The sequence below is a fragment of the Chaetura pelagica genome, unplaced genomic scaffold, assembly GCF_000747805.2.
Source record: "Chaetura pelagica isolate M959 unplaced genomic scaffold, ChaPel_1.0 scaffold40, whole genome shotgun sequence".
Taxonomy (NCBI): domain Eukaryota; kingdom Metazoa; phylum Chordata; class Aves; order Apodiformes; family Apodidae; genus Chaetura; species Chaetura pelagica.
Window position 1 is genome coordinate 1974597 of NW_009952160.1, and position 24439 is coordinate 1999035.

The window sequence follows — 24439 nt, forward strand, 5'->3', positions numbered from 1 at the left end:
GACAGTACAAAGACTGTATTGCTTTTAAAAGATATTTGAAAAACAGTGCATCTCCTTTGCCAAAAGCACACAGTTGAGATGTTGCTCTGTTCAGCAATAATGCAAATTATCAGCACTCTGCCTAACCTGCAGTTCTAAATGACTGTCAGCGCAGATGCATTTTATTATTACTTTTACTGAGGTGTCCTTAGAGATGAGTGACTCTTGTTTTGTTATGGGTGGTGTGTCCTTTTTTCTCCCCTCCACATTTCACTTATATTACTTCTCTAATAATTCCCATCGTATCTGGAAGAAACTATGTGAACAAATGATTCCATAAAGCAGGTCTGTGTCTCTATCAAACTCCCTGGGGTAGCCGAAGAAACCAACCACTGACCTACTCCACTTCAGGCTAACTAGGCTACTTGTAGCTTCTCTCTCTCATGGCTGCAGTTGTCAAATGTACCACAAAGCAATAAAAAAGCCATGACACATTTAACTATAATACTTCTATTTAGCTGAGGGGCATATTTTAAACACTTGATGTGCATGAAATCTGCCATCTGGATGCTTCTATTTAATTTCAGAGAAAAAGCAATGAGCTGCTGGCCCTCCAAGGATAAATTCAGAGCAAAACATACCTTTTAATATTCGTACAATAATTGAACTTCAATAAAACAGCTTTTTAAAGGGGAAAAACTAAGCATACATCAACACATGATATATCTGTATAATTTCAGCCAGTGTGCAGCCTCACGGTTCTATTCCATAATATGGAAAAGCCTCTCTGAACCTCAGTTACTCCAGGTAAGGTCACATTCATCTAAATAACTAGTTAAAAATATATTTTTATACTCCACTGCTTTCAAAACATGTCACCTAAGTAAACACTGTCTTAACACATTTGCAAAATGTAGTTTTAAAATTGGTGTCTGTTCTCTGTATCAGTTAACAGTATGCCATTTCTTACAGCTAATGAAAAAGTTATGAATAGGTAAGCCACATTCTGGCAATGATAGCTCAATATTTATTTTTATATTTTCTTCTTAAATTAAGAGTTTTAGTAAGTAAAAATAAATATATATCTGTGCATGTGTACTATCTTTTAACCAGGTGACAGACAATGCAGTTTTTTCTAGGGATTCTGAACATTACCTCTTATATCAGCCTGTGCTTTCACAATAATGCTCAATTAGTTTTGTGACAGCTATTATATGCTTTCAGAACTACACTTACGTAACCATAGACATTCAGGATCAGACTGGTTTCTTTAACAGTAGGCACTTTCAACACAAATAACCACATATGAACAGTTTCTCCACCTTCTCTTTAAGTCAATGGAGAGAAATAGAAACTTTGGAGTCCAATTCATATGGCTTGTTTAGGTCCAAGGTACATTGGAATGAGATGGATCAAGCTCCAGAAGCAGTTGTTTCTCTCCTTTAACCAAAAGGAGGCTCTAGACAGTCATTTCAGATTCTGTACTATAAATAGCTGAATTTGAAAGAATCCAACCGCAGTCTATGATAATGGAGATGACAAATACAAAAAGACAGACAACTAAATATTTGATCACACCTTAAATCTGCATTAGCAATTAAATCATACCTGTAATCTGCACCAGTGAGCTGTTCTACCCAATACTGCAAGCAAAGAGCATATCTGACTTCCTTTTGGCAAAGTTGCCTTCTGTCTTCTTGTTAAACAAACAAATCCACAACATATGTGTCCACTTTACTCACCGGTATTTTAGTAGATTTATTCTTATTTTTGCTTCCCTAAGTAGTAAAGCAGTTGAGTGTCTTCATTCATGCCAGCGCACCCTTGCCTGTCAAACACGAGGAAAGCATGACACAAGGGCTGCCGGCAAAGCAGCTCTGAGGGTGAAGTACACAGCCAAGTCCTTTCTACCCCAGTGTCCCTTCCTCCCTGGTCTCCTGCTCTCTCAGTATTTTCATTCCACACTCATTCACCACAGTCAGAAAGTGTTTACATTTAAACATCTAAAAAAGAAAGACAATGGTGTATATTTTAAGTCTTCGAAACTGGCCTTTAGCTGATACTGCTAGCAAAGTACTGAACCTGCTACAGGGAAAACGTACCAAGGTATTTTATCAAGTAGCCTCTTCACTCTATACAGTAACAGCAATACTGAGAAGAGGTAAGGAACTGAAAGCAGGTATTTATTTCTCCATGTGTAATATCCTAAAGAAGTCAGTAATCAAAACCTCAGCATGTGTACTGAACAGATGTAGAGCTAATTTTATTTTTCCAAAAGAGGCTACAAATCTGCAGCATGCCCCTTGGAGTGAACTCAGAGCATTTCCGATTCTCCAGCTACAAGGCAGTGTGTTGTGTTTATCTTTTCACTGAGAAAAGAAAAAGATCTTTAACCTAAATAGAAAGGCAAATGATGGCTGTAAGTAACCCACAAAAAAATTCCACCAGCTCACACTCCTCAAAGCTGTTACAGGAAACACTTCAGAAACATTATTTCCAAGAATTGCAAAATACATCTAAGAAGAAAATACTTAACATCTACAGGCTGAAACCTCTTACTATAGTGTAATGTCAACTGTGAGAGTGAAACAGAAGTTGCCTTTCAAATGAAAGCATTTATCAATGTATAGCAACCTGCATATGTTGAGAAGCACAACATGTAGAGAGAAGGTGGAATCTGTAAACCAATATATTTGTAGAGATAACAGGAACAGCAGACTGCCTTTTGACTGTATTTATGGTTTAGCTAGTTAATTCCCTTTTTCAATCCCATTCAAATCAGAAAGGATGCTTTCATACACTCTAGTAATGCTACTGATACTCCTTTCCTCAGTTAGCTTTCATCTTGTCAGAACAGATCCTCATCTGGACTCCCATGCCCTTCTGGAATCACGCAGTAATCAGGATTTTTTACAATAATTCCACTATGAGGTAGAAACTATTCCTATGTAGAATCTGCATAACAGAACACTGTGTTGTAGACACCAAACAAAAACGCTTCTCAAAAACTCTAACAGGATCTGCAAACCTTCTTGCAAAGAATGTCATTTGTCTCCAAGCACAGCAAAAAACAACTATTCTTCCAACGTAACCTTCATTTTGTGTCAGTTGGCATCCAAGCAGTGTCTTGGAAACCTGCATACTACATACCTAGCTATTAGGTGGTAGGGCTACAAAAGCCATTTTGAAGATAGAGACAGACAGTTAAGTAACTTCTAAACCCAAATATTTCCAGTCAACAAATATCAGCTTGGTACATAAAACTTGCCCACTTCTTCCAGCAAAGACAATCACACAAATGTTTTTGTGTTCAGGTGCCACTGATGAAATGTCCACTTACTCAGGATGCAGAGGAAGAACACAGTAACTTTAACAACAGAAACCCAAGACTAGCAATAGCTTCCGCTTGTTGATTCCTGTACAAATCTTATTAGATATATTCTATCACCCTTCCTGTAACATTAACACACCAGGTGCTCTACTTCAAGGCAAGTGTACTGGGAAATTTCCTGTTTACTCTTTCAACCTTCCTCTGTTTAGAGTCTCCTTTGTCAAATGCTTGTGGCAAAGCTTCATTGTCAATGACAAAAGACTTCAAGTAACTGCTCTAACAATGAATTATGACATTCTGGTCTTTCAGTCAGGCATCAGAAGGGATCAGATGTAAACAGCTCTGATCCTACTACCTAGAGCCTGCACAGCCATTATCAATGCACAGAGGACACTGCCACTTCTGAATGCCTTACATCAGTTGCCTTGCTCTCAAATGAAATGTAGAGCAAAATCAACAACATTCATGGAACCGATTTATTCTTGGGGTAAATATAAAAAACATAATTACCCATAGTTCTTCAGAAACTATAGAGACAGAGACATGTGCTTTGACTACCTAGAATTTGATACTAGACAAACCAAGGCACAATGTATATGGGTAGGGATAAAAGGGAAGGCCAGTGAGGCTGGTATCCTAGTGGGAGTCTGCTACAGACCACCTGAGCAGGATAAAGAGACTGACAAGATGTTCTTTCTGGTGCGTAAGCCAGAAAAGGAAGGTTAAAGAAAGTGTACCTCCCCTGATGAGCCACAATAGAGAAATCATAACAACAGATGAGGAGAAGGCCAAGGTTCTCAACAACTTTTTTGCCTCTGTCTTCACTGGCAACCCGTCTCCTCACAGCTCTCATGTTGATGGACCATAAGATGCGGACCAGAGAGACAAAGTCCCCACTGTAAGTGAAGATAAGGTTTGTGACTATCTGAGGAACCTGAAGATATACAAGTCCATGGGACCTGATGAGATACATCCGAGTCCTGAAAGAATTGGTGGATGTAACTGCCAAACCACTTTCCATGATATTTGAAAAGTCACAGCAGTCAGGTGAAGCCCCTGGTGATTGGAAGAAAGGACATGTTTCGCCCATATTTAAAAAGGGTAGAAAGGAGGACCCTGAGAATTACCAACCTATCAACCTCATCTCTGTGCCTGTAAAGATCATGGAACAGATCCTCCTAGAGGACATGCTAAGGCACATGAAGGACAAGGAGGTGATCCAGGACAGCCAGCAGGGCTTTACCAGGGACAAATCCTGCCTGACCAACCAAGTGGCTTTCTAGAATGGTGTGACTACATCAATCGACCAGGGAAAAGCAGTGGATGTCATCTATATGGACTTGTGCAAGGCCTTTGACATGTCCCCCACAACATCCTTCTCACTAAATTAGAAAGATATGGGTTTGATGGGTGGACTGTTCAGTGGATAAGGAAATGACTGGATGGTCACATCCAGAGGGTGGTCAACGGCTCTAGGTCCAGATGGAAAATAGTGACCAGTGGTGTGTCCCACAAGGGTCAGTGCTGGGCCCAGAGTTGTTTAGTATCTTCATCAACAATACTGATGGTGGCATTGAGAGCACCCTCAGCAAGTTTGCTGATGACACCAAGCTGAGTGGTGCTGTCAAAATGCCAGAGGGATGTGGGATGCCATTCAGAGGGACCTGGACAAGCTAGAGAAGTGGGCCCAGGTGAGGTTCAACAAGGTCAAGTGCAGGGTCCTGCACCTGGGCCAAGGTAACCCAAGATATGAATACAGGCTGGGGGAGGTCACAATTTCATCCTAGGGTGCTGAGGGAGCTGGCAGAAGAACTGGCAAAGCCACTCTCCATCATTTATCACCAGTCCTGGCTGACTGGAGAAGTCCCAGATGACTGGAGATTGGTCAGTGTGACCCCATCCACAAGAAGGACCAGAAAGAGGATCCGGGGAACTATAGGCCTGTCAGCCTGACCTCAGTGCCTGGCAAGATTGTGGAACAGATTATCCTGAGCGCCATCAAGCAGCATGTAGAAGACAATCAGGGGATCAGGTCCAGCCAACATGGGTTTAAGAAAGGAAAATCTTGCCTGACCAATCTCATCTCCTTCTATGACTGGGTGGCCCACCCAGTGGATATGGGGAAGGCTGTGGATATGGTCTGTCTGAATTTCAGCAAGGCCTTTGACAAATTTTCCTATAGCATCCTCCTGGAGAAGCCAGCAATCCACAGCTTGGACAGGTGCAGCCTTAGCTGGGTCAAAAACTGGTTGGATGACCAGGCCCAGAGAGTGATGACGAATGAAGCTGCATCCAGTTGGTATCCAGTGAGCAGTGGTGTCCCCCAGGAATCAGTGCTGGGCTCAGTCCTATCCAACATCTTTATTGATGGGGATTGAGTCCACCCTCAGTACGTTTGCAGATGACACCAAGCCTGGGGGGAGAGTTGATCTGCCAGAGGGTAGGAAGAAGCTGCAGGAGGACCTGGACAGGCTGGGTCGATGGGCCAAGGCAATGGCATGAAATTCAACAGGACCAAGTGCAGGGTCCTGCACTTTGGCCACAATGACCCCAGGCAGCACTACATGCTGGGGGAAGAGTGGCTGGAGAGCAGCCCAGCAGAGACGGACCTGGGAGTGCTGGTTGACAACCAGTTGAACATGGCCCAGCAGTGTGCCCAGGTGGCCTGGAAGGCCAATGGCATCCTGGCTTGTGTCAGGAATAGTCTGGCCAGCAGGAGTAGGGATGTAATTCTCCCTCTGTACTCAGCACTAGTGAGGTCTCACCTCGAGTACCGTGCCCAGTTCTGGGCCCCTCACTGCAAGAAGGATATTGAGGTGCTGGAGCAGGTCCAGAGGAGAGCAACAAGGCTGGTGAAGGGACTAGAGGGAAAGTCTTATAGGGACAGGCTGAGGGAGCTGGGGTTTTTTAGCCTGGAGAAGAGGAGACTCAGGGGGGACCTTCTCACTCTCTTCAACTACCTGAAGGGAGGCTGTAGGCAGGTGGGGGCTGGGCTCTTTTCCCAGGCAACTGGCAACAAGACAAGAGGGCACAGCCTGAAGCTGCACCAGGGAAGGTTTAGATTGGATATTAGGAAGTAATTCCTCATGGAGAGGGTGATTAGACATTGGAATGGACTTCCCAGGGAAGTGGTGGAGGCACTGTCCCTGGATGTGTTCAAGGAAAGACTGGATGTGACACTAAGTGCCATGGTCTGGCCAATGTGGTGGTGTTGGTCATAGGCTGGACTTGATGACCTTTCTTAAAAGAAAGACCTTTCTTAAAGGTCTTTTCCAGCCTTTGCAATTCTGTGGTTATGCTGTCTCAGAGGGAAGTCCATTCTCACAAGAATAATGAAAAAGCAGCCAGTTGTGAAGATCACATAAATATACTAACAAAGGCTGAACACCAGGAGATTAAAAGCTATTAGACAACAGAAACATCTCTCACAGATGCTCTACATGTGGGTTAAACTTCAACTGGAAAAATACAGAAACAGGCTGAAAACTTAGTTTATTTCTGTTAACTAGTTATTAAACTATTTTCTTAAATTATTAATAACAGAATGATGAGTATAAAGTAGGTTTTGTATATGCAATAATACGTAATACCCAAACATTTTCTGGAAAACATTAACATCCTTTAAAAGGACAACATTTAAACTGCTCTTAGGATTGTGATTATATTAGTTAGTTAGCATTCCATTGCTCACAGCTTTTGTCTTCATTAAGTAGGCAAGTGTAGTGTGTTAGATCATCCCAAGCTCTATTCATTTTGTGACTAAAGCAGCAGGGTAACTTGTGCCTTGTTACTCTTTTAGACAGGCCAAGTCCTCTAATCTCAACTAATTTCAAGCTGTTATGTGTGATGAGGGAAATCTTGTGATTGTTAATTATCTGAGGGATTGTGGGATTAAATGTACTATTTTACTGCAGATAATTTTAAAGATGCTATTTCTGTGCTAAGCACAAAAGAACCTCTTTGATGATTTTTGCTCTTTTTACTGTCTTTGTCACAACATTTAATAAACTCTGTTCCCATAGCTGTGCTGACCTCAACAATGACTATGGTACAGAAACAATGAAATAATAAAAGAGCTGGTTTAATTTCAGCTCTATTCAAACCGAAAGAAAATTCAACATTTTCCAGATGCTAAGAGAAGTGGGTTTGCTAACAGTAGCAGGCCAGTGACATTTTATGTCTCTAGCAGGATATTGCTACCCTGAGCAAGCAAACAAAAAAGCCCCTGTGATATAAAGGAGTTGTCTGTGACCTTTTAATCCTTAGGTTACAGTTTCACAAGTTCAGAAAAGTTCAAATCACCATGAGAAAACACTATATAGGAAACAAAATATTGACAGACAAAACAAAAGAGAAACAACTAATCTAGGCTGTTGTTCAAAAAAATCGGTATTTGAAAATTATGCCTTGAAAAGACGGCAAGTTAAGTACACATGCAGACAGAAACTTATTCTCTTGTTATTAAGTCCTCTATTAAACTACCCTTTACTGGAGTAATTAAACACTAGGAAAGGATACCAAGCTAATTGTCAGATTATGGTAATTACACAGTTTTGCTGTGCTACAGCTGATCAAAATAAGATGTGGTCACACATAGTTGGCTAAAGCTTCTGTGCAGTCATCAGGTTTCCATGGGAAACTTATTATTGTAATAAGGCCACTTATTACTAGTTCATTATCAATCAAGTGAGAAACTTATTATTTGTAACCCTCATTTGCTTTCCCACTCACTCCGCTGAAACAAGCCTCCCAAAAGTTTGTGCCCAGATCTCTGCCTTCGGCTGACTCCCTTCCATCACAATTACACAGCTGAGCAGAATCAGGCTCCTGCACTTGAAAGAGTCAATCAGACTTCAAATTACTGTTTCACAAGTGGCTGCAAAAGCCTATGGCATTTCCTGAAAGAGCTGAGTGAACATCCCTGCGTTTCACTTCACATATATCTGTAAGAGAATTACCTTCCTCTTTTATGCCAGCTATGTCCCCCCAGTCGGGGAGATTTTTCACACTACTTGGGTGGATTCAAAAGCAAAAACCCCAAACATAGGAAAACAAAAAACAACAGAGCGGCATTGAGCTGGATTTCATAAGAAAATAATCAATTTTATGTGGCTTTTCTCCCTGGAGAATTTTATGCTTTTATCCCTTCTTATCGTGCAACAGTACAAGAAAGACATTGTCCCTTCCTATTTGGAAGGTTTTTTTAATGTTAAATAACAGGATTCCGATCAGGTACCATTGTATCTGGTACTTTATACTGCCTATTTAAATGAGAAAAAAAGTCATCTGCTATAAGGTCTTAGAACATGAGAAGAAACATGAAACAAATCAGTTTGAGCTAGCATTTTAGCTTAGAACTCACTAAGCAGCTCTCAAGAGGCAAAGAACAGAAGAAATTCACCAAAACCCACCCAACTGATGATAATTATTTTTGTTCTGTTCTGGCACAAAAAACTAGACCTTCTGAAATATCTCAAGCACCAACCCCTGCACAGGCAATTGATCTGGAAACTGTCCTTAGATAGAACAGGCCAAGGTTTAAATCACTGGTAAAGTGACTGCTCAAGCTTCAGTTCCTTGAACTTCATTTTTCCTGTGCTATCAAAGTTTACAGCTATCCTGCGTGTGACGACTTACAACCTTTTCACTTTGAGAACCAAGAAACATCCTCAAAGCCATTTTGGTAACAAAATTTTTCAACTTTCTGGGGAAAAAACCCTAAACAAAACACTCCACTTTTGCTTGTTTGCTGCTGTTTGGGTATTTTTCTAATAAAACCTGATAGGAGTATTGTGTCCAGTTCTGGGCTCCCCAGTTCAAGAGAGACAGGGACTTACTTGAGAGTCCAAAGGAGGGAAACGAGGATGATTAAGGGACTGGAACACCTGCCTCATGAGGAAAGGCTGACAGACCTGGGTCTTGTCAGTCTAGGAAGAAGTCTGAGAGGGGATCTAATTAATGTCTATAATAAGGGCTGGGCATCAAGAAGGCAGGGACAAGCTCTCTTCACTAGTGCCCTGTCATTGGACGAGGGGCAATCAATTCAAACTCAAGCACAGAAGCTCCACCACAACATGAAGAAGAACTTCTTCACTGTGAGGGTGACAGAGCACTGGAACAGGCTGCTCAGGGAAGTTGTGGAGTCTCTTTCTCTGGAGACCTTGATGCCTTTCTGAGCGATCTGCCCTAATCTTTGGTCCTGCTCTGGCAGGGGGGTTCTTGTTTACACCACTTATTGTTAATGATTTCCCCCTTACACTCATCACTCTTTATTTGAACAGTTGGGTCCTATACTGACTTTTTGTAGCTTGCAATGCAAAAATATATATGTTCGATGATAATGCAAACATTAAAAAACAGACACTTTCCCCGAGTAGATATGAGGGATAGTATAAACAAATCAACATTTATTTCCCATATATAAATCTGAGAACTCTAGAGAGTCTGAAGTACTGCAACACCCTCACTCATACTTAACACTTAACTTCCCATCATTCTGCACTGCCTAATCGATAAGCTAGACATTTCTCATTCTGCTTATTAAAACTTTCTGCAGACTCTGCATTTGAAAAATCTATTCAAAGCTGGCACACAAGACTTTCCCCCGATTTCTCAAAATTTCTTTTGCAGTAAATTCTGAAGCAAAGCACTCATTGCATCTTCGGAGTTTCAGTGATATAGTCATGCTGTGGATGATAAGGGTGAGAAAGGGGTACAACATGTCACAGCATTCATCCTGAAGAGCTCAGGTTCTCATTCTCAGCTGTTCCAGCTCTGATAACTTTAATCCCCATGACTACAGACTTTACCTGGGTATTGATTTTCCATTGCTGTGGGCATTTAACTTGTGGAGATGGATGAAGAGAGAAGGTGGGAGTGGAAGGTAAAGGAAGAGTTACCTTTCTGTCAAAGGCTTACAGGACAAACTTCAGTGTTGAAGACTCTACTCATCTAATCAGAAAGGTACGTTCAAGAGAGACAGGGACTTACTTGAGAGTCCAAAGGAGGGAAACGAGGATGATTAAGGGACTGGAACACCTGCCTCATGAGGAAAGGCTGACAGACCTGGGTCTTGTCAGTCTAGGAAGAAGTCTGAGAGGGGATCTAATTAATGTCTATAATAAGGGCTGGGCATCAAGAAGGCAGGGACAAGCTCTCTTCACTAGTGCCCTGTCATTGGACGAGGGGCAATCAATTCAAACTCAAGCACAGAAGCTCCACCACAACATGAAGAAGAACTTCTTCACTGTGAGGGTGACAGAGCACTGGAACAGGCTGCTCAGGGAAGTTGTGGAGTCTCTTTCTCTGGAGACCTTGATGCCTTTCTGAGCGATCTGCCCTAATCTTTGGTCCTGCTCTGGCAGGGGGGTTCTTGTTTACACCACTTATTGTTAATGATTTCCCCCTTACACTCATCACTCTTTATTTGAACAGTTGGGTCCTATACTGACTTTTTGTAGCTTGCAATGCAAAAATATATATGTTCGATGATAATGCAAACATTAAAAAACAGACACTTTCCCCGAGTAGATATGAGGGATAGTATAAACAAATCAACATTTATTTCCCATATATAAATCTGAGAACTCTAGAGAGTCTGAAGTACTGCAACACCCTCACTCATACTTAACACTTAACTTCCCATCATTCTGCACTGCCTAATCGATAAGCTAGACATTTCTCATTCTGCTTATTAAAACTTTCTGCAGACTCTGCATTTGAAAAATCTATTCAAAGCTGGCACACAAGACTTTCCCCCGATTTCTCAAAATTTCTTTTGCAGTAAATTCTGAAGCAAAGCACTCATTGCATCTTCGGAGTTTCAGTGATATAGTCATGCTGTGGATGATAAGGGTGAGAAAGGGGTACAACATGTCACAGCATTCATCCTGAAGAGCTCAGGTTCTCATTCTCAGCTGTTCCAGCTCTGATAACTTTAATCCCCATGACTACAGACTTTACCTGGGTATTGATTTTCCATTGCTGTGGGCATTTAACTTGTGGAGATGGATGAAGAGAGAAGGTGGGAGTGGAAGGTAAAGGAAGAGTTACCTTTCTGTCAAAGGCTTACAGGACAAACTTCAGTGTTGAAGACTCTACTCATCTAATCAGAAAGGTACCACACCCAACCTGACACTAAAGGCAGCCTGAGATTCTTGTTTGAAGCCTCTACCACACTATGAATTCAAAATGTCTGGGCTGAAACCCTTTTTGTTAATTTTATTCCTGGACACAAGCTCCTTACTTGTGTATACATTAATAGTACTCTGCAGTTCACCAGCAACATTTATCCTACTTCATCGGAGTTAGAATGAGGAGATCTGGTAATTACTACTCACATATTTTTAAACATGGTCATCAATACCATCCATGTGTGACTCCCCGTTTGTCTATTCCAGACACTAACACCACACAAGATGTCAGCTTTGTCTTTTATTCCCTGCTTTTGCTTGAAAGCAGAAAACCTTCCTCAGCTGCATCTGGCTTATAACAGAAAAACTGCAGTTTGCCAATTCATTAGTGTATCTACCCTTCCTAAAAAGCAAGAAAGTCTTACATCACCTCTGCTATACTAACACAGACACATTTGGGAGAAAGTAACTTATTCAAAGTTTAAATTCTCAAATTCTTAAAATTCTTAAAACCCAAAACTAATCACTAATTTAAAAAACACAGGTAGCAGTATTACTAAAAAGTTCAAGCTGTTCTCTAACATGTGTTGACCATGTGTCTAACCCAGAAGATACAGTCTGTCAGGCTTGACAGAATATGATTCTGTGACTGGTATTTGCTCACCCTGCCCAACGCACGTGCTGAAATGTTAATGGATATGGAGAATAATGCAGAAAGGTCTTGCTTCTTACACTCACAAAATGAAAGAAAAGAACTCTTGCCCCAAAAAAGCACATTGACCAGCACACTGAAGAACAACAGCAATCTCTTTCCATGAGGAAGTGTATGTAACGTAAGTGAGCGTTGAAAATTTATATTCCTGTTAATACATTCTCACACATTGTTCGGTGGCCTGCAACATAAGAAGGACACGGAGCTGTTGGACTAGTCCAGAGGAGGGCCACAAAGATGGTAAGAGGGCTGGAGCACCTCTGCTATGGAGACAGTTGGGTTTATTAAGTCTGGAAAAGAGAAGGCTTTGGAAAGACCTTATAGCAGCCTTTCTGTACCTGAAGGAGGCCTACATGAAAGCTGGGGAGAGACATTTTACAAGGACATGTGGTAAGAGGACAAGGGGTAATGGCCTTAAACTAGAAGAGATTTAGGTTAGACATCAGTAAAAAATTACTCACTGTGAGAGTGGTGAGACCCTGGCACAGTCTGCCCAGAGAAGCTGTGGCTGCCCCTTCCCTGGAAGTGTTCAAGGCCAGGCTGGATGGGCCTTTGAGCAACCTGATCTTGTGGAACATGTCTCTGCCCAGACAGGGAGGTTGGAACTAGATGATCTTAAAGATTCTTTCCAGCCTAAACCATTCTATGATTCTATTATATTATGCTATATTCTGCAGTATGTAAAAATGAACAGAAAGTAACAGCCTGCCTCATATGTCCTAATATCACTAGAGGTGCTACTGCTGCTGTGCAAAGAGCCAGACCCTTGAAAAAAACCTACACTTACATGTAAGTCACCTTTAAAATGTTGTGGATATTGGTACAGCTGTTTATGGGTTACAGGTAAGAGGTACAGCCCCGTATCACTGGATCAATGATACTCAGCTAGGTCATTCCCCATCTTCCTTCTTCAATACCTTTCCTCAGAAATAAAAATATTGTGTTCTACAAAGCTAGTTATACAGAACAAATTAATCTTTCAGTTTTTATTCCTTGAGATGGGAAAATTAAAGACATAGTATTTGGTCTGATTTATTTGACATAGCAGTTGGTCTTTGCTTTTGTCTCCTATCTATTGGCCTTTTCATTGCTGCTTCTTAATGAAGAAAAAGTCATGTACCATTTCAAATGCATCACTCTAAGAATAACAGAAAGATCACAGCCCTTTTAAATTCAGGAACAGTGCAAAAGCAGAATACACTCTGGGGAAAAAAAAAGACAATAAGCTATAATATGCTGTTTACAGTGACACTGCATAGATAAAAAATGCATATCAAATAAATTAAGATGTATTTGAGTGGACTTCTTTCAAAAAGCCCCAAATCTTCATCTTCCTGTATTACAGGGTGGCCTGCTTATTGGATGAGGGAAAGCCTGTGGATGTTGTCTACCTTGACTTTAGCAAGGTCTTTGACAGTGTTTCCCACAGCATTCTCCTAGACAAGCTGGCTGCTCATGGCTCGGATGTGCACGTGCTTTGCTGAATAAAAAACTGGTTGGGTGGCCGGGTCCAAGGAGCTGTGTTCAGTGGAGTTAAATCTCACTGGAGGCTGGTCATTAGTGGTGTTCCCCAGGGCTCAGTGCTGGGCCCGCTCAACGAGGGGATACAGTCACCTTCAGCAAGATTGTAGATGACACTAAGTTGGATGGGAGTGTCAATCTGCTTGTAGGTAATGAGGCTCTGCAGAGGGATCATGACAGGTTTGATCGATGGGCTGAGGCCAACTGTATGAGTTTCAGTAAGGCCAAATGTCAGGTACTGCAGTTTGGCCATAACAACCCCCAGCAGTGCTACAGGCTTGGGGAGGAGTGGCTGGAGAGCTGCCCAGCAGAAAGGGACCTGGGGGTGTTGATTGACAGCTGGCTGAACATGAGTCAGCAGTGTGCCCAGGTGGCCAAGGCGGCAAACACCATCCTGGTCTGCGTAAGAAGTAGTGTGACCAGCAGGACCAGGGAGGCGATCCTGTCCCTCTACTTGGCCTTGGTGAGGCTGCACCTCGAGCACTGTGTGCAGTTTTGGGCACTGCAGTGTAGGAAGCACATTGAGGTGCTGGAGAGTGTGCAGAGAAGGGCAACTAGACTGTATGGAGAAGAGGTCTTGTGAGGAAAGGCTGAGGGAGGTGGGGCTGTTCATCCTGGAGAAGAGGAGGCTGAGGGGAGACCTCATTGCTCTCTACAACTACCTGAAAGAAGGTTATAATGAGGCATGTGTAGGCCTCTTCTCCCTAGTGACTAGCTATAGGACAAGAGTAAATGCAGTCAAGTTGCACCAGGGGAGGTTCAGATTGAATATCAGGAGAATTTTTTTCACGGAAGGATGGTGAGGCATTAGAACAGGCTGCCCAGCGAGGTGGTGGAGTCACCGTCCCTGAAGGTGTTCAAAAAAAGGGTAGACATGGTGTTTTCAGAGATGGTTTAGTGGGTAGGGGTTGTAGGGCAGATGGTGAGACTTGATAATCTTGAAGGTCTTTTCCAATCTTGATGATTCTATAATTCTATGGTATTAAAAGCAAAGAGATGGCTAGCTTGTATAAAATAAAAACTCTGTCTTTTCCCTACTCCTAAAAGAAAAAAAAAGCTGCAACAATTTGCACCAGTAAATATATGCGAAGTATTTGAGAGGATCACTCTAAAGATAACAAAAAGATCACAGCTCTTTTAAAGTTGGTGACACTGCAAGCAGAGCATGTTCTGGAAAAAAAAGAAGAACCATTCTTTTTGATAAAAGTGTGCATACATTGCATATACGACAACACTTGCTGTTGCATTAGGAATGCTTTTCTATGGTATTAAGCTATAGCTGTTTAACATTAATCTCTCAATCTGTCATTTAAACTTAATTTAAAATATTTTGTGTTCAAATCTGGATTTGGAGAGTCTTAGACACCCTAATAACTTGTAACGGTTAAAATACACTCCTTAATTTCCCAATATTTAAATGTATCAAAATAAACAAAAATATATTTCACAGTATTTTTATGTTTAATAAACTGTGTAAATTTTAATAAACCATGGTCATAATCCACATCCTCCAGCTAAAAGGAATTAATCCAGATATAATATAAAATAGCCTGAGCAAAATGTAGGAGAAAAAAATCAAACCACAGACTCATATAAGCAGACCCAAAAATGTATCAAGAAATTCCAGCATCAAACCACGACTTATTAATAAAATGAAGAACCCATACATTCAAATACATTTGCAAAAGCTATTTGAACTTGTTAATGTAAAAACAAAGTTATGCTAACAAGTGCATAAATGTATTTGCAAACAATCTGCTATCAGGAAAGCAGGCTTCAACCACTGAACATATTTCTTGCTACACAAATGCCTGGTGTTTATTTAAGAAACCCAAAAGAAAAAATATTTCTTCTCCTGGCACGGAAACAGCATTTTAGAGAAAGTTGCATGGAGAAATTTAGCAATTTAACTGTCTTTTCTGTTAACCTTCCTTCATCTCTTTTTTATGCTAGGCAAACTAGCAAAAGAACCACCAGGGTTTTGGTTTACAGACTGCAGCAGCATCAAGTAGGACAGCTATTAATAATGTTAGAAATTAATAATTATTTTTATTATTAATGTTAGAAATGTTTTTGTTTTATTCCTATAATACTTTGAAAGACTTGTAACACTGTTATGGTTTAAGTGACCCTGGCATGGTGTTGGACACCTGTAAGAGGAACTCGAGAGAGGGTCGTAAGATCCTGAAAGACACGGGAGGGTCAGAACAGGAAGAGTTCAATATTCCCCTCACTTCCTGCCATATTCCGTAAAAGCCAATAGAACCAGAAACTCAGTCCCTTTCCTTCCTGAGCTGCCTTCTTTGCTGTTGCTGCTTGGAGATTCTTCAGTTCGCCACGTGCTCTCCAGAATCCAACTCAATTGGGTGCTGTGAGGAGCCATGGACCCCTCTCCTGAAGCGGCCTTGCCACAAGGGACTCTCACCCAACTATTCCTGTGATCAGTGAGATCAGTTTCGTATATACTTGTATGTAAGTGTGTATATCTGTTCTTTCCCCTACGAGTTGCTCCCTTTTTCTATGTTATAGGAAATCAGTTCCAGTTTCAATTTCCAACCCTTAAGTCTCTCATCTTCATTCCCCCACTATCTTCACTTGAGAGGGTGGACAGGGGTCTAATAGGGAGCAATTCTGCCTTCTGGTTTGTGATTCACTCTTTCTATTTAACCTGATGGAAAATTTTAGGGTCTATGTCTTTGTCCTGGTTTAATCTTGATGCACATGATCTCTGAACCCTAATACTTAAAATGTTCTTTCACCTACAGAAATTTACCTGAAGCTTTGTATATCATATGAGTAAGATTGCTTTCTCTGATTACAAATATTATCTAAATAGCTTTGCACTAAAACCAACCAATTAAGTCTGTAAAACACCTAAGGCATTACAAAGATTATTAGCCAATGGGCACATTTTTTTTAACTGAATGAGATCAACAAACAGTAGAATTCAATGCAGCCTTTGTATTATTGCCCTCACCTCTTTTCAAATTATGAAGCTTCCATTATGTGGTTTCTATTATAGGGTTTTAGAATCCTTATTTCTTCAGTAGTGAGAGAAGCATTTTTCAATATGTATAAATAAATCTTTAATTGATACAAGGTGCAAAACCCGCTCATTTACTTCTACGTGCATGTGTAAAATATTCATATAAGACAAAAATAGGGAGAAAAAAATGCACTGCTCTCAGATCAATCACAAATTTCAGAGAGATAAAACTGAAGGTATTATAGTAACTTCCCTATTACATTTTTTTCCTAGAATTCTTTCCAAATTAAGCTTAAATGAATTCTAATTTTCAACCTGTAGTGAAATCACTTCATTCTCAAGTGATGATCTTATCCTCATAAAATATAATTATTTTTAAAAGTACAGAAACCAAAGTTTAAAATAAGCAGAGAGCATCTCAGACAAATTAAATTAAAGGTTTCTCCCTATGCCCTCCCTTCCCCTTCCTGCATATTATAAAGATACCAGAAGCCACATGTGAGGAAGGGATTGCACAGGTTTAGCAAGAACTATTATTGTCTATTGCTAGGCCTTTGTATTATTGTTCCTTAGAAATCCTTAGGGAGGCCTTTATTGTTCCTCAAAGGACTACATTAAACCATCTAGGTTAATGGTTGGAGTTCACAATCTTTGAGGTTTTTTCCAACCACAACTATTCTATGATTCTATGAAAATGAATTATTGAGCATACAAACTATTTCTTCAACTCAATCTTACTCTTAGTACTCATTGAGTTATAAAGAAATGTAACAAACCCTAAAATTAAAGAATGAAGTTCATAGTTTAGGCACATAGTAATGGTGTAAAAACAGCATCTAAGGCTATGGAGGCATCGTATACAACTTAAGACTAATTGTGGGCAGAATCCCAGTTACAGAGCATCAACATGAAAAGCAATGAGAGCAGTCATTGTGAACCAGAGCAAACTTCCATGAAGGCCAACAAAATACTTCTAAGACTGACCAGAAGAAAATGTCTAGACTATATTCAATACCTACATAGTCATACCTTCCCAGTATATTCTTACAATGGGCACCAATATTTTGCATAGTGAGAGTTTTGGGCTCTTTGTTCATATGGTAATTTTTTCAACCCCTGGAAACTTCTGATATTTAGTACAATACAGACTACAGACACTGAGATGTACGGCATGGTTGCCAAATGGAAAGTACCTGCTCCTCTGCATTTCTGAGCCTGATACCTGACAATTTCTACCAGAGGCAGCATTTGTACCATGAATTTCATTGCTAAGTAAGTAATTTCTAATCTACGTATTGTTCAGAAGAAGAGTAATAAGAAATGATACAGTTGATTTCAAGTGTCTAATCAAATGTGCTAGTCCTCACGTATTCACCAATTGTACCTTTGTTCATGGAATAACGAGGCAAGAGTGCATCTTGTCAGCCCCTTAGAGACAAGATTCTTTATGAAGAAAATTTACGCATTGGAGAAAAAGTAGAACTTGATTTTTATTATCCCAGTTCCTAATTTTAATCATAATAAACAATTATGTAAGAGAATATATTAACGTATCTGTTTATATGCATCTCACCATCTGTCCAATGAGGCTGCCACACAAAAAAAAAGCCTAGATAAATGAAGACTGCCTAGTTTTCTACAGTCTGCAATACAAGTTTACATAAGGATTGACTGAAACAGAATAGAATTGTCCTTTCATTTTGTACATTATGACTCATAAAAAAAAATAATACAATGGAAAAATATTTCATTGCACTTCAAAGATACCTTAGACTTCTATAGTGTACAGATTGTCATGTGGTTTTAGGGATGCACACTTCAAATCAGATGGTAATTTCTTTAGGAACACTCTTCTACTGCTCAGGCTTGCCCTCTTAATGTTGTTTAGAGGTTACCTATGTCCCAAAGATGTAGCTGCAATTTTGCAGTCCAAATGGCTGCAAGAATTTTTACAATGAAACAAATGTAATCAAACTTGTTTTACACCTGCTCTTTCCTACCACAAGGCAAGAAACACCTGTAGAGGTCTCCACTTCCTTCCTTCCAATGAAAACTCTTCTCCTAAAGAAGAAGAATGTGCGAATACAGCATTTTATGATACGAAAAATGGTAACAAATAACTTAATACTGAAAATCATTCACTACCAATATCACAACAGTAATTCCTCTTATGACTTTCCAGAAGAAAAGGATTAAAAACCTTTCACCTGCATAAGTGGGCACCTTTTATAGCACCAAAACAACAACAAAAAAATCTTACCAGGATTAGCATTTTAAATACGGCTCTTTAGCCCATAAGAAGGTCATGACATCAGATCCACTATCCCCTAGGTATCTACTATCCCCCTAAGTAAGATAAGAAACCAATCGGAAACACTGTCAACATACTTCCACTGAATAGACAAAATCAGGCCCACTAAGTGTAATATTTAGTTCATTCAGATATCAAGTATACCACTTGGGTAGATAAATCCTAGCTAAGCCGAACAGAATTGGCAGTATGCAAAAATAATAGGGAAAAGAGAAATTAACGACTGAATCAGGCTGCTTGCAGAAGAAGCCATTTACAAACACAAAGGTTCACCACATGGCATGTCCAAGTTGTATATTTGATTACATAGCTCACTGCTTAAGTGTGTGTTTACCTATGAAAATAAATGTTACTGATAAAACTAAAGAATTAGGAACACACTCACAAACACACACATAGTCTATTAAAATAATGTCTACAAAATACTACACATTAGAAACTTAAACTCCATATTTATTGTCTAGGCTAGTAAGCTTTCTATTTGAAGGACAGCTAATGCATTTCAGTATCAGTGCAATAAAAAGAAATAAAACCAACCACAGAACCAGGGGTTTGTGGTTGCACACAACCAAGCACTTCAATAGAAGGAAAGAGGATCTTAATGGCAACAGGCAAATCAAAACAGGCATTACTCAAATACTTGTTGAAAGGATTCAGGAGTGCTCAAGGCTTTCTGAACCTTAGGGCCACAGAAGAAATCAGTAGAGACCTAACCTAGCTAATTGTCTCTCTTGATGGTGATGTTTCTGATTAAAAGAATAATCAGCTTTTAGCAGCCCTTGGGCAAAAATGCTAACCGAGGGCTTTTTCGTGTGTTTTTTGTTTGATGATGATGATGCACTGCAGAATCAATACCAGATCATGTCACTAAAGCACTCTTCCAAAAATTAAAGAGGTTCCTAACAAAACGAAGTTAATAATTCCCTTCATAATTAGCTTGAACATCCTCCTTCTGTCATTTTGAGACTGCATTCATATAGACTAAGAAAATGCTGATCTCCAGTTTTTCTTGGATATGGAGAACAAGTCACACTTTCTGACTGTAAAACAAGAGCTGTGAAATTCCAGCAGTCCCTGGATCAACAAAAGGTTATCTAATGCTAAATTAAATTATTAAGAGCTGCCTGCATATGACACAAAATAATTTAAATTATTTTTAGCAATGTTTTGACAAATTTTATCTAAATATGTCTATCTACAATAAAACTTCCATTTTCCTTTCTGTAATTGACTACATAATCTCTCCCAGTTCTTTAAGTACATGATTTACATTCCCAGTCACCAAAAAAACTTCAAGCCAGACATATTTAAAACAGATCTCACACTACATTTTATTGGTACTGCTCTCTTCTGTATTATGAGACTTTTGCTTTCTTACAAGAATGTAGTCCTTCCATTAGTTGCTGATTGCTGTAAAAAGTATGAGTGTTCATTTGTATGCAGTAGTATCTATTCGCAATTACATTCCCAGTGTAGTCATTTAAAGCAGCACATCGTGTACCATTTTTGCACCATTGTAGCTTAGCTGATTTAAAAACTTCAAAAATTGTTAAGCATATCACACACAGAAAACTTAAAAGCAAAGGAACAAAGAAGCTCAAAACAATTGCTCTTTTCATAACTATCTAGCTACCATACACATGGAAGGAAAGACTTAAGAGCAGATTTCATTGCCTAAGTTATGCAAGTAGATCTAGGCATCCTTCCACATAGCTAACTAAAAAAGCACACCAACACATTGAACCAAATGTGTTCAAAAGAATTCTCTACAATGTGATAGCAGCCATTTTGTAAGATAAAAAGAAGTCTGAAACAGCAGATCTTTCCCATTCTCACTTTAAGAATAACCGTATTAATAAAATCAAATACCTCATTAACAACAGGGTATAGATGTCTGAAAAACAACAAAAAAATAAAATCAGCAGTCACTAAGAACATTTGACACCTAAAGGTAAATACACATAAGGGAATCCTGACAGGAGTGATTTCTCCTGTGTCCATTTTGAACTACTTGACTCCCAGAAAGTTCACCAAAAGAACATGTCAAACTGTCCATTAAAGGGACAACTTAAATATGCAATAAATACATCCATATTTTAGCCTCTGGCACTTGAAAGCTGGCACATTTTTTACATCCTTCTCGTCAGGATAAGCAAGAATCAGGTAGCTGTGTATATCTGCAGCTAAACCCGTTCATATGGCTAACAGGTCTTGTCCTGGACTCCTACATTTAGAGCTGCGCAGTGTGTTGCTGGAAATCATTTAACCAAAGAAGGAATAAGTAAATGTTTGAAAGAACTTACTGCAGACCTTGGTTACAGATCTTCTACATGCCTTTGCCAAATAGAATTTTTTTTTAAAACAATAACCATTCTCTGCTTTCAAAATGCTGTACAAGTACTGAAAGAGAAAATATTTTCTTCCCAACCCCAACTCTCTCCATTCAAACAAATGTTGACTGACAAATATCAGCTGTCTCTCCTTCATGCTGAAGTTAGGGCTCAGAGTATTCTAGAAAATTTTTCAGATGGCTCAGCGTGAGCTGCTCATTTAACTAAGACTGCTAAAATTAACACATTGGTTCAGTTAACATCCGAACTCCCACAACAGATGACCACACTGACTTACTAGAGCAAAACCTCCAGTTTTGAGTCCTCAGTGTGTAGATTTCACCTGCATCATTTTGCTGTGGTAGCAGGATCCTCAATCCATTTTTAATGCATGCATACACATGCACCTCCTATACCTTACCTTGATAAACATACATTACTCCAACTCCATTTCTGATATTAAATCCACTGAGGCACTCAGCAACACAGTAACTAGAACCAATAACTAATCAAAGTAACTTTTGATTATATGCTTTTTTAATTTATTAACTTTGTTGATGCCTGCTGATTTACAATGATGTGATTCACAGCAGTTGTCAAGGGCATTGTCTATGCTCCTGGCCGCCGCCAGAATCCAAGCCACATCAGAATTTTGCTTCTCCATCTACCACTTGGTTCCCAGCCTCCACAGAAATGTCAGCGGACCTCTTCAGCAAAAGTGCTTGCAGCATTTTCCTCTACTCCAAAAATTGGTCTCTGGACTAAAGGCTTTCACCACTCTGCAAAAGCAGTGTACAGTACGAGTACACAGTAATACTATGGACAACAGAAGAGTCAACTCTTTCAGAACTGCCATGTAGCCAAGAAAGGTTTGTCCAAACAAGCAAAGCATGACTTCATACCACTAGCAGGGTCTGTAACAGTACCAGCATGCAATCAATATCTGCTTCAACTAAAAGGCATGCCCCAGACCTTCCAGTACCTGTTAAGACTACAGAAAATTTAAGCATCCTCTTGGAACAAATAGTAAAAACCTCAGTGTAAGCAAATGTTCTTATAAGCTTAACCAAACCACTGATGACCCAAAAGTAGTCACATATGTGGATCAGGTACAGAAGAGTTGCCTTTGTCACTGACTGACTACAACTTCAGGAAATAACTTAGGGTTTGCACTGCAAAGTAAGACTTAGATTTACACAACTGATAAATATTCAGCAGAGATAGTTTGGATAGGGCAGGCAGGGTTACATCCAGCACCTACAAAGTTGCTCTCATTTTTGTTTCCAACCTACTCTGAAGGATTTTGCAGGTCATCATCAAACATTTTTGTTGACATTCCATCAGCAAAATCATGGTGTAGGGTCCAGCTATTTCAGTATTTGTAACCAGAGGCTCTAAGAAACTATGCCCTTAAGTTAGGATGGAGGCAAGAGTTCCACAATCTTCTCTGATTGGTCTAAGGCTTTCTCAACCTAAGCCTGTGCTATTTTCCATCCAGATGTCATTCTCAGGAGCAGAGCTCATTTGACTTACAAAGAGCTCCCACACCAAGAAAGGTAAGTGGCAGAAGACAACTTTTAGTGGTCAGTCCCCTTACTTTACCCACTGACAAAACACAAAGAAGCCTTTCCCCACATCTACAGACTTCTTATCAGGAACTCGGAAGACTGCACCTGCCAGCCACTAAACACTTGTCTATATACCACTCTGAGATACATCAGCTGATAAGCACAGAGTGTCACAGTACTGTTGTAAGATTGTGACCCCAGGGGCTCCCTGTTATCCTGTTTTCTCCTGCAGAGAAGCAAGATGCTGTGCAATTTTAACACAAAGGGGGAGTTTATCAAGACATTTTGAGACACTGGAAGAGCAGGATGCATTAATAAAGACATAAAGTTAGACCCTACAATGATTAGCCACATTATTTCCCTAATATTACTTATTCTTGTCCACTATGTCCTACAACAAAAAGATGGATAGACAGCATCCATGAGAAAAACCAAGGCATGGAGCAGTAGATTAGGACCTGAGCAACACGGCCTGGCCCAGTGTTCGCGTATGTGAGAGACAAGCCCTCAGAACCCGTACTTGCTGGAATTGGTGTCCAAACCCTATTGTAACCCTTTTGTTTGCATCCCAAAAGGCCTGCCTGAGAAGATGGAGACAATAATGATAGCCTGCATATGGCTTGCAGCCTGCATGTACAGTGATTGAGATAGGGACAATGATCAAGGGACAAAGGGCAGGGGGGAGGTCCACTCCAGCTGCTCAGTCTTATGACTCAATCATACTTGCTCATCCTTGTGGACCAAGGAAACTATGCCTATAAAACTGCAATGGTGGGCTTTGGGAGCCTCACTGACATCAACTCTCCCCCACTGGCTGGCCCAACATTGGATCCAGGACTGGTGATTTTCTAGTATCTATCTTCTAAACTTTTTATCTCCTCTCTCTTCCTTCCTAAGATCATTAAGTAATGCAAGGCCTAGCCATAATTTTTCTCAGCTTGTGCAGCTTATTGTACTCTTGCAATTTGTCAGCTTTTATGATTTTTTATGATTGAAGTATCCGTATGTGGCTATACTTTTAATTAAACCTAATTCAAATACAGACCTTGAATGTCATTTCACCTTAAGCTGGTATTGGTATTGGACAGTCAAGCATTTCCTGGGACTGTGACATTTGAATCACTCTCCCTGGAAGGGCCAGGTCTGAGACGAAGGTTGGATCCAGCTGCTCCAAGGCTCCTCTCTAAGAAGGAGTTCAGAAAGCAAGGGGATCCAGTCTGAACCTCCTTGGGTTGCCCTACCTGAGTTATGATGTTGTCAGCTTAATAACAGATTTCCCGTATGCTGTCCTACCTCAGATTTACCTTGGTAACAACAGCAGCAATTCACCGCTGTGGAAAGATAGCCACTAATAACCAAGTCATTTGGATACTATGAGGCCACATAAACTAGGAAGATGAGATGAGCAGAACATCCAGTTTTCAGATTTATCTGCTATTTCTGCAATTTCAAAACCCAGTTTTGATTTCTACAATGAATTTTGAGCAGGGACACAGGCAGGAGACCTGCCAACACCAGGAGCAGCTTCAGTCACCTGAACTTCACCCAGATCTCTTCAGACAGCAGACA

The 24439-nt window shown here is 40.2% G+C and overlaps 1 protein-coding gene across 1 annotated transcript in view; it reads right to left on the minus strand.

Moving 5' to 3' along the window:
• Window positions 1-24439, minus strand: part of EFNA5 (ephrin-A5) — a 109174-nt gene that overhangs the window by 41248 nt on the left and 43487 nt on the right. The gene's annotated exons all lie outside the window — the stretch shown is intronic.